The following is an 8627-nucleotide window of genomic DNA, read 5'->3' on the forward strand; positions in this document are numbered from 1 at the left end:
TCAAAAGGAGGATCTGGGCCGCTCATGACCATGAGCACGGCTAGTATACCAGTTTTACACTCTGCAGAGGTTGCACATCTTTACGCACAAGTCGTGAGCTACTCTAGTTGTTCATCACACTTCCGTAGGTGAGATGACTAGCAAACTCACTATGAGGCCGTTATAAAGGACCACGTTAGTAAGGTGTAACCGCTAAGGATTCAGACTCCACAATGATAGGGCCCACCTCGAGGGGGTACAAGATAACACAGACCAAGCCTCGCAGCGCAGGGACCATTGAAGCTCAGCCCTCTTGCCCCGTCGGTAAGTTACTCCCGAACCAAAATGACCTATTTAGTAAGCCAAGACCATTCCATTCCAGTCTTGTGGTAGCGCTGTTATCCCAGGTTGTCGCTCTATGAACCGGTCCTTATGGAGAGTGGACAACCCAGCACTAAGCACCGTGCTGGCCCCCTAAACCATGTTTCTAACAAAACATATTTTAGGATGCACAAACCACAGAGGGTCGGCTCCAGAATTAAGTTACATAAGAATATTAACAAATTAATTAAAATGTACCATTAAGTGTGAGAGCGCAGCAACCTAGCACAACTAACCAAAATGCAACCCGAAGGGATATATATAAAGGATATAAAGTGGCTAGGAAAGTCCTTACAGGCATACAATATTAAAATGCAGTATGAAATTGAATTTGAAGGTGATAGGTGTTGTTCATGTTATACTTGCCTTCCTCAAACTGCTCCTACTGCTCAAACTGCTTAGAAGATGGTGGCTGTCCTGGGTACTGGTACTGGGGCTCCTCTGGTAGCTCAACGTCTACTCACGAACACATGGCCAGAAAAAAGGCAACAATATAAACATACAAGCAAACAAGTGCAAATACTAGGAAACAATACAACAATACATAAAAATGGCCAACAAAGCTAAGCTACCACTATTCTACGCGTTACAACGATCATGTGGACATAAAGAACGCCTAAAACGGAGCTAGAACGTGAAAACTACGCTTAAAACAAGATCCAGGGACTAAATTGCCAGAAAAACAGAGTTCTAGGGGCTTCTGCGCAAAAACCAGGGACTAAAATGTAATTAAAGGATAGACACATGGTCTAGACTGCAAAACTACAGGGGCTTGACGGTGGGTTCTATTTTTATAAAGCGCAGGGTTCTAGGTGAATAAAACAGGACTTAACTGGAATTTCTTTTGAACAGGCTTGGACCGCGGGTTGATTTCAAGGAAATGGAGGGGCTCTTTAGCAAAAGCGCCAGCCGAAGGGGTATCTTCAGATCTGATCTGTTGGATCGAGATCTGAGGGCCAAGGTTAGATTGGATCTGGATCTAATCCTGCGCGTCCATCTGGGATCGCACGGGTGGAGTCCATCCCGCGCGCGGGGCGGCGGTGCTCGCCCGTCGGCGGCTCTGTTCCGCGGCGGCGTAGGATGATGCTCGCCGGAGTTCACCACAACGGTGGTACAGGGCTCAACTCGACCGGATTTCGGGTCCCGGTGCCACGCCAGTGAGCATCGCGCGCGGTGCAGGGGAAAGCTAAGGGGTAACTGGGCACGGGAGAGTTCGTTACCGCGGCGCGAAGATCCGGGGATGCGTAGAGGTGGGAGAGCGGTGGTGCAGGAGCGGATCCGCGGCAGCATGGCGGAGCTCCGAGCCCAGCAGGGTGGCGGAGTGCGGTGGACGGTCGTGCAGTGCCTCTGTGGTCGTCCGGCCCAGCGTGAACGACGCGCGTCTGCTCTGCAAGGCGAGAGGGCAGGACAGGGGGGTCGGAATTGTGCTGGCGTCGTGGGAAATCGACGAGAGGATCACCGTGGCGGAGATCCAACGTCGGGGCAGCGCTAGGTTAGGGTTTGTGGGGAATGGCGGCTGCGGAACGGAGAGGTGCAGGGAAGGCATGTGGTGGTTCCTATTTATAGGGCGGCGAACCAACCTAGGCGTGCGCGCCCGGGCGAAGAATCATGGCGAGATTCCCGGCCGGAGGTTGCGTTGCATGGGGGAGACGGAGCTGACCAGCGGGCCCGGCTAGTCAGTGAGGGAAGGGGCGACGCGTAGCGCAGCTGAGCGGCGAGCGGGCGAGCGGCTCGCTGGGCCAGGAGGGAGCGAGCGCTAGCTGGGCCGCGGCACGAGCGGAGCTGGTCTGAGCGCGCAGGCCGTGCTGGGCCGTGCGGGGAGGAGGAAAAGGAGGGCTAGGCTGGATCTAGGGTTGAGCACGGGTTGGGCTGCCTGCGGGACTGGGCTAGATTGCTAAAGGGTTTGGGTTTTCTATTCACTATCATTTTCTATTTCAAACACCACTCAAACTATTTGAATTCAAATTCAAATTTGAATTCAACCCAAGCACTCAAACAAATAAAACAATGCGCCAGCATGAATACACAAACAAGTTTAACTTAGAAAAATTTTAATTGCTTATGAAACTAAATTTGATTAAATGCAAGACTAATCACACTAAACCTTAGAAAATTAAATAAAGCCAATTAAATTTATTATTAAATGCTGAAATTTAAATTAGGGTGTTACAGACCCTACCCCCTTATAGGAATCTCGTCCCCGAGATTCAGCTGGACTGGCTAGCAAAGAGATCTGGATATGTCTTCCTCAGCTCATCTTCTCGCTCCCAGGTAGCCTCAGCTTCACTGTGATGACTCCACTGAACTCTGCACATCTTGATGCGCTTGTTCCGTGTAACCCTCTCTGATGTCTCCAGAATCTTCACCGGATGCTCAGTATAGGTCAGATCTTCCTGCACATCTAATCCATCCAGTGGTGCCTGCTCCTCAGGTACTCGCAGACACATCTTCAGCTGAGAAATATGGAAGACATCATGCACTCCAGAGAGACTGGTAGGCAACTCCAGGTGATAAGCAACTTCGCCTTTCCTCTCCAGCACCTTGAATGGACCAATATACCGAGGAGCTAGCTTCCCCTTGACGTTGAATCTGTGGATTCCTCGCATCAGAGACACCTTCAGATATACATAATCATCAACGCTGAAGGTCAGGTCCCTCCGTTTGCCATCTGCATAGCTCTTCTACCTAGTCTGTGCAATCCTCAAATTCTCGCGCACAGTCTATACCATCTCCTCTGCATCCTCTATAATGTCCGGGCCAAAGAGCTGCTTCTCACCAATCTGATCCCAATAGAGAGGAGTCCTGCATTTCCTGCCATACAATGCCTCAAAGGGGGACTTCTTCAGACTTGCCTGGTAGTTGTTGTTGTAGGAAAACTCAGCATATGATAGACACTTATCCCAACTAGTACCATACTGAATAGCACAAGCTCTCAGCCTATCCTTCAACACTTGGTTCGTTCTCTCCGTCTGCCCATCTGTCTGAGGATGATAGGCGGTACTGAAGCGCAGCTTCGTATCCAACGAATCATGGAGCTGCTCCCAGAACCGTGAAGTGAACTGAGATCCTCTGTCAGATATGATCTTCTTGAGCACACCATGCAAACAGACAATCCGAGAGATGTACAACTCTGCAAGTCTAGCACCGGAGTAAGTAGTGTTCACTGGAATGAAGTGAGCTACCTTCGTCAAATGGTCCACTACTACCCATATAGAGTTGTACCCCTGCTGAGTACGAGGCAATCCCACTATGAAATCCATCGTGATCTCCTCCCATTTCCACTCAGGAATCTTCAACGGTTGCAACAAACCTGCTGGCCTCTGATGCTCAGCCTTGACACGCTGACAGGTGTCACAAATAGCCACGTACTCTTCCACTGAACGCTTCATCCCATACCACCAGAAGCATTCCTTGAGGTCATAATACATCTTCGTACTGCCCGGTTGAATAGAGTAAGATGTATCATGAGCCTCACACAGGATCAACTTCATGAGATCCTTCACATCTGGCACATAGATCCGGTTCTTGTACCACAAGGTACCCTGATCATCCTCTCTGAAATGAGGAGCCTTGCCCTTCTTGAGCAACTCACGGATCTCCTGCAGCTTCTTATCTTCTTTCTGGTGCTACCTGATCTCTGCCTCTAGAGTGGGTACTGCCTCGAATGCTGCACTCGAAGTATGATGCAAGAAACCCAGACTCAACTGCTCAAACTCCTCACATAACTCTGGAGGCATATGGAAAGTCACGACCATGTTGACATAACTTCTTCTGCTCAGAGCATCTGCCACAACATTGGCCTTACCCGGATGATAGTGAATCTCCAGGTCATAATCCTTGACCAGCTCTAACCATCTCCTCTGCCACATGTTCAGCTCACTCTGCGTGAAAATATACTTGAGGCTCTTGTGATCAGTGTAGATATCACATTGCTGCCCGAACAAGTAATGCCTCCAAATCTTCAGAGCATGTACAACTGCGGCTAACTCAAGATCATGAGTGGGATAGTTCAGCTCATGCCGACGTAACTGCCGTGAAGCATAAGCAATCACTCTGCCCTCCTGCATCAGAACACAACCAAGACCATCCTTCGAAGCATCACAATACACCGTGAACCTCTTGCTCTGGTCTGGTAGAGTAAGGACTGGCACCATAGTCAACCTCTTCTTCAGCTCATCAAATGCCATCTGACGCTCATCAGTCCATATGAAATCCGCATTCTTCTCTAGCAAAGAAGTCAAGGGCTTCGCGATCTTGGAGAAATTCTCAATGAACCTCCGATAATATCCTGCTAAGCCCAAGAATGACTGGACTTCCTTCACCGTCTATGGTGTCTCCCACTCGAGCACATCCTTCACCTTGCTCGGATCAACTGCAATGCCTCCCTTGGAGATGATATGACCGAGGAATGGAACCTCGTCAATCCAGAACTCGCACTTGCTGAACTTAGCATACAGCTGATGCTCCCTCAATCTCTGCAACACGAGCTTCAGATGAACTTCATACTCTGCCTTAGACTTGGAAAAGATCAGGATATCATCAATAAAAGATCACCACGAAGACATCCAGATAATCCATGAAAACCATGTTCATCAGGTGCATGAAGAAAGCTGGGGTATTAGTCAAGTAGAAGGACGTGACTGTGTACTCATACAGCCCGTACTTGCAGGTGAATGCCGTCTTCGGAATATCCTCGGGACGGATCCTCAATACGGGGCAGTGGATGCTTGTTCTTGATGGTAACTGCGTTCAAATCCCGATAATCGACGCACATTCTCTTCGAACCATCCTTCTTATCTACTAACATCAATGGAAAAGCCCAAGGCGAAAAGCTGTGACGGATATAGCCCTTGGCTAGCAACTCATCAATGGTCTTCTTGACTTCCTCATGCTCTATAAGTGCCAAGCGGTAGGGCCGCTTTGCAATAGGAGCTGTGCCAGGCAAGAGATCAATAGAAAAATCGATGTCGCGTTCAGGCGGCATACCTGGCAAATTATCCGGAAAGACATCCGGGAACTCAGACACCACGCAAATACCATCCGTGGGTCTAGCCTCCATCTGATAAAGAAATCCAAAAGGTTCCACTGAACTGATAGTAACCTCCTGACCACTGGGAACCGATAACAAGACTGTTCTCTGAGCAAAATCTATCCGGACCCCCCACTTAGCAAAAGTCTCCATCCCCAGAATGACATCGATGCCCTTGGTGTCTAGCACCATCAGATCTATATTGAATTCTACCCCGCTTAAGGATACACTTGTGGCAGAACCACCTGAATTATCCCGGCTCAAGTGCGCAGGGCATCACCATAAAGGCAACACTAGCTCAAACGCACTTCAAACGGAACAATTCTTGGTCTGCCGGGTAACGTCCCGATACAACCACCGGTTCTCGGATCGAACAAGCATACCCCGCACGAAGGCGAGTCCAGAGATATTACAACCACAAGTTTACAACATAGGCAAAGTAGTGATTACAACATGTTTCAAAGTACTTATTACAAAACCAAACTTTGTAAACAGTTATACAAACCACAACTTTAACTTCAGAGTTTGAAAAGCAGCGGAAAGAGACAACAACGGCTATAACACGTCGCAAAGGTATACCAAGCTAGCCCAAGCAAGGTATCACTCGTTATGGTCATTGCCGGCCGAAGACGTATCCCACTCTACGGACCAGCCAGGAGGCAAAGAGCAGGGCCAAGGCAAACTAGCGACCTGGTCCTCGAAACTCATACCTGAAAAAGGTATCAACAGCAAGGCTGAGTATACTAATACTCAGCAAGACTTAACCGTCAACGGGTATAAGTAGCCCACTTTAGCTAGACTATGCAAAGTTCAGTGAGGCTCTGGTTTTCCTTTTTGCTGAAAAGCAATAAAGAGTAGGTCCTTACTTTCAAGTTTTAGCTTTCAAGATTCTAGTTGATTAACCATTCTATGTAAGCAACTACTATCCAATCATGGTAGAAAACTAAGCAAATATGAAGATTGATAAATAATATTGTTGCTCTTATTACTCTGTGTGGCAAAGGGATCAAGCAGTCTCATTTCATCGTGAGAGGCGGACGATTCTGAATCGAAATTCAACCTTGCAAGGATAAACCTAGCACACACGTCTGGAACACCATCGGGTCGTTCCCAAACAACCGTTGACCTTTCTTTCCGGCTTGGGGATAGGGTCACTCTCCCCGACTACAGGGCTCCAAGGTCCACCCTTCTACGAGGTCCACCCTTGTCCCTTGAAGTCGCAGTGTTGATCAACAATAACATTTAAAAACCTATCTCTAAAGAGAGAGTGACAGGTATATCCACTCCCCGGTCCAATCGACTACTAGGCTTGCCGCGTACCATATTTACGGCATGTGGCTAGTACTTTCTAAAACTTAACCACCGCTACCACACACCGCGACCTTAGCAAGTTCATCAACACAGACATGGTCTCACATAATGTTATGATATCGAACACAACCCCGTCTGTCGTCCTTATATTGATAACAGAAAGGTAAACAATCGATTCCTATAAAGCTCTCGAGTGACATGCAATCACTCGACTTTTACCGGTCCTATAAGCTTAGCAAGTAATCAAACTCAAGTCTTGTATTCAGTACATAGGTTCCTAGGATCATGCATCTAGGGTTTCAATTCAAATCCTAAGAACTGTAAATGCACAAGTAAATAATAACAGTAAATGATAATAATTTGAAATATAGGTTATGTCCTGGGGCTTGCCTTCTCGGTAGTTGCTAACTATTTTAGCTCTAGGCTCTTCCGAACTTTGGTCCGGGACTTCAGTTAGTTCAGCGGCGTTCACCTGGACTTCGGGATCACCTCCGTCAGACTCCGGGATCAGCTCGTACGTCCCGTCCGGCAAAGTAGTCGTATCTATATGTAATGCAAGAACAACATTATAAACACACATGGGCAATCGTTTATAGAGTAGTAACTCAACAAATCTAACTACACAAGGCATCATGATCAACAGCACAAGAAAGCTATACTAACTTCATAGAGTGAGTGGTGGTTGATTCCTATAGCAATTAAATCTAGGTTTGCTAATAAATAAACAACTCAATGCACAAACAGAAATAAATTTAGCAAAAATTACCCTAAACAGAACATGAACAGATTAAGCTATCCTGTAAAAAATCATGCCAAGACATGTAGCCATTTATTCACAACAAACCATTCATTCAGACAACACCTAGAACAAGCTTTAATTATACAGGTCAAACTAGAAAAAGCAGAACCTCAAAATTTAACAGGAGGTCGACACAGAAATGAACTAGCAACTGTGAATTTTTCATGATTTTATCTAGATATAATTAATTATGAGAAAATAAACAAAACAGAACAACAGATTAGCAAGATTCATTTTTAGCTCCTGTTCTTGTCATGAACTGGTGCTCAAACTTCCAGGACAAGCTAAGCTACTCAAGGAGAGCATGCAGAAATATTGTCATGATTTATTACGAACAGAAACTATTTACCATAGTTAAAGTCTACTAAGCAAACATTAAATCAAATAAATAGCTACACATGAGAACTGAGCACAAAATTTTTATAGCAAAACTAGTGTCACATGAGTAAACTACCATAAAAATTTCAGAGCAACACAAGCTTTCAATCATCAGATAAGAAAAAGATTAAATAACTAGCCTTTATTTACCTAGTGACATAAAACCACTTGTACAGCAAAAACTTTCAACAAAATCCTAACAGATTATGATTCTACTGCATAGATCACTTCAAGAGGATTCCAAAACACCCATATTTGCTATTTTACGAATTTTCCACGAATTGATATTGAATTTCAAAGATCACAGCAAACTATTACAAACAAGCCCCTATAGCACTATTCCCCTGAGTCACTGACATCGCAGACAGCCCCCTGGGCTTTTTCAAATTCAAGCACGCGGTCCTTGGCCTCGGTCAGAGAGAGGGCACGGGTGTTGACTGGCCTTTACCGGCGACGGCGAGCGCCGGCGGCGAGGGTAGGGTTGGGGAAAAGGACGAGCAGGTCGAGGCGGTTCTCCTGGTGATTGGAATCGAAGCTGGGGTGGTCGGGAAAGCGGATGTCGACGGCGAGAGGTGGCTTGCGGGCTCGGAGCACGGCGGCGGGGTAACTCCGGTAGGTTTTGGGCGATGAGAAGCGGCTGGGAAGCTGCGCTAGGACGAGGCGCCTCTAATGGTGGGGGCTATTGGGGTGAAGCGGGTATGTGGTGGCGGCTCCGCGGCGGAGGTGAGCTCGCCGGGGTTCGGTGTGGAG

This window comes from Panicum virgatum, chromosome 2N (genome assembly GCF_016808335.1).
Source record: "Panicum virgatum strain AP13 chromosome 2N, P.virgatum_v5, whole genome shotgun sequence".
NCBI classification, from domain to species: domain Eukaryota; kingdom Viridiplantae; phylum Streptophyta; class Magnoliopsida; order Poales; family Poaceae; genus Panicum; species Panicum virgatum.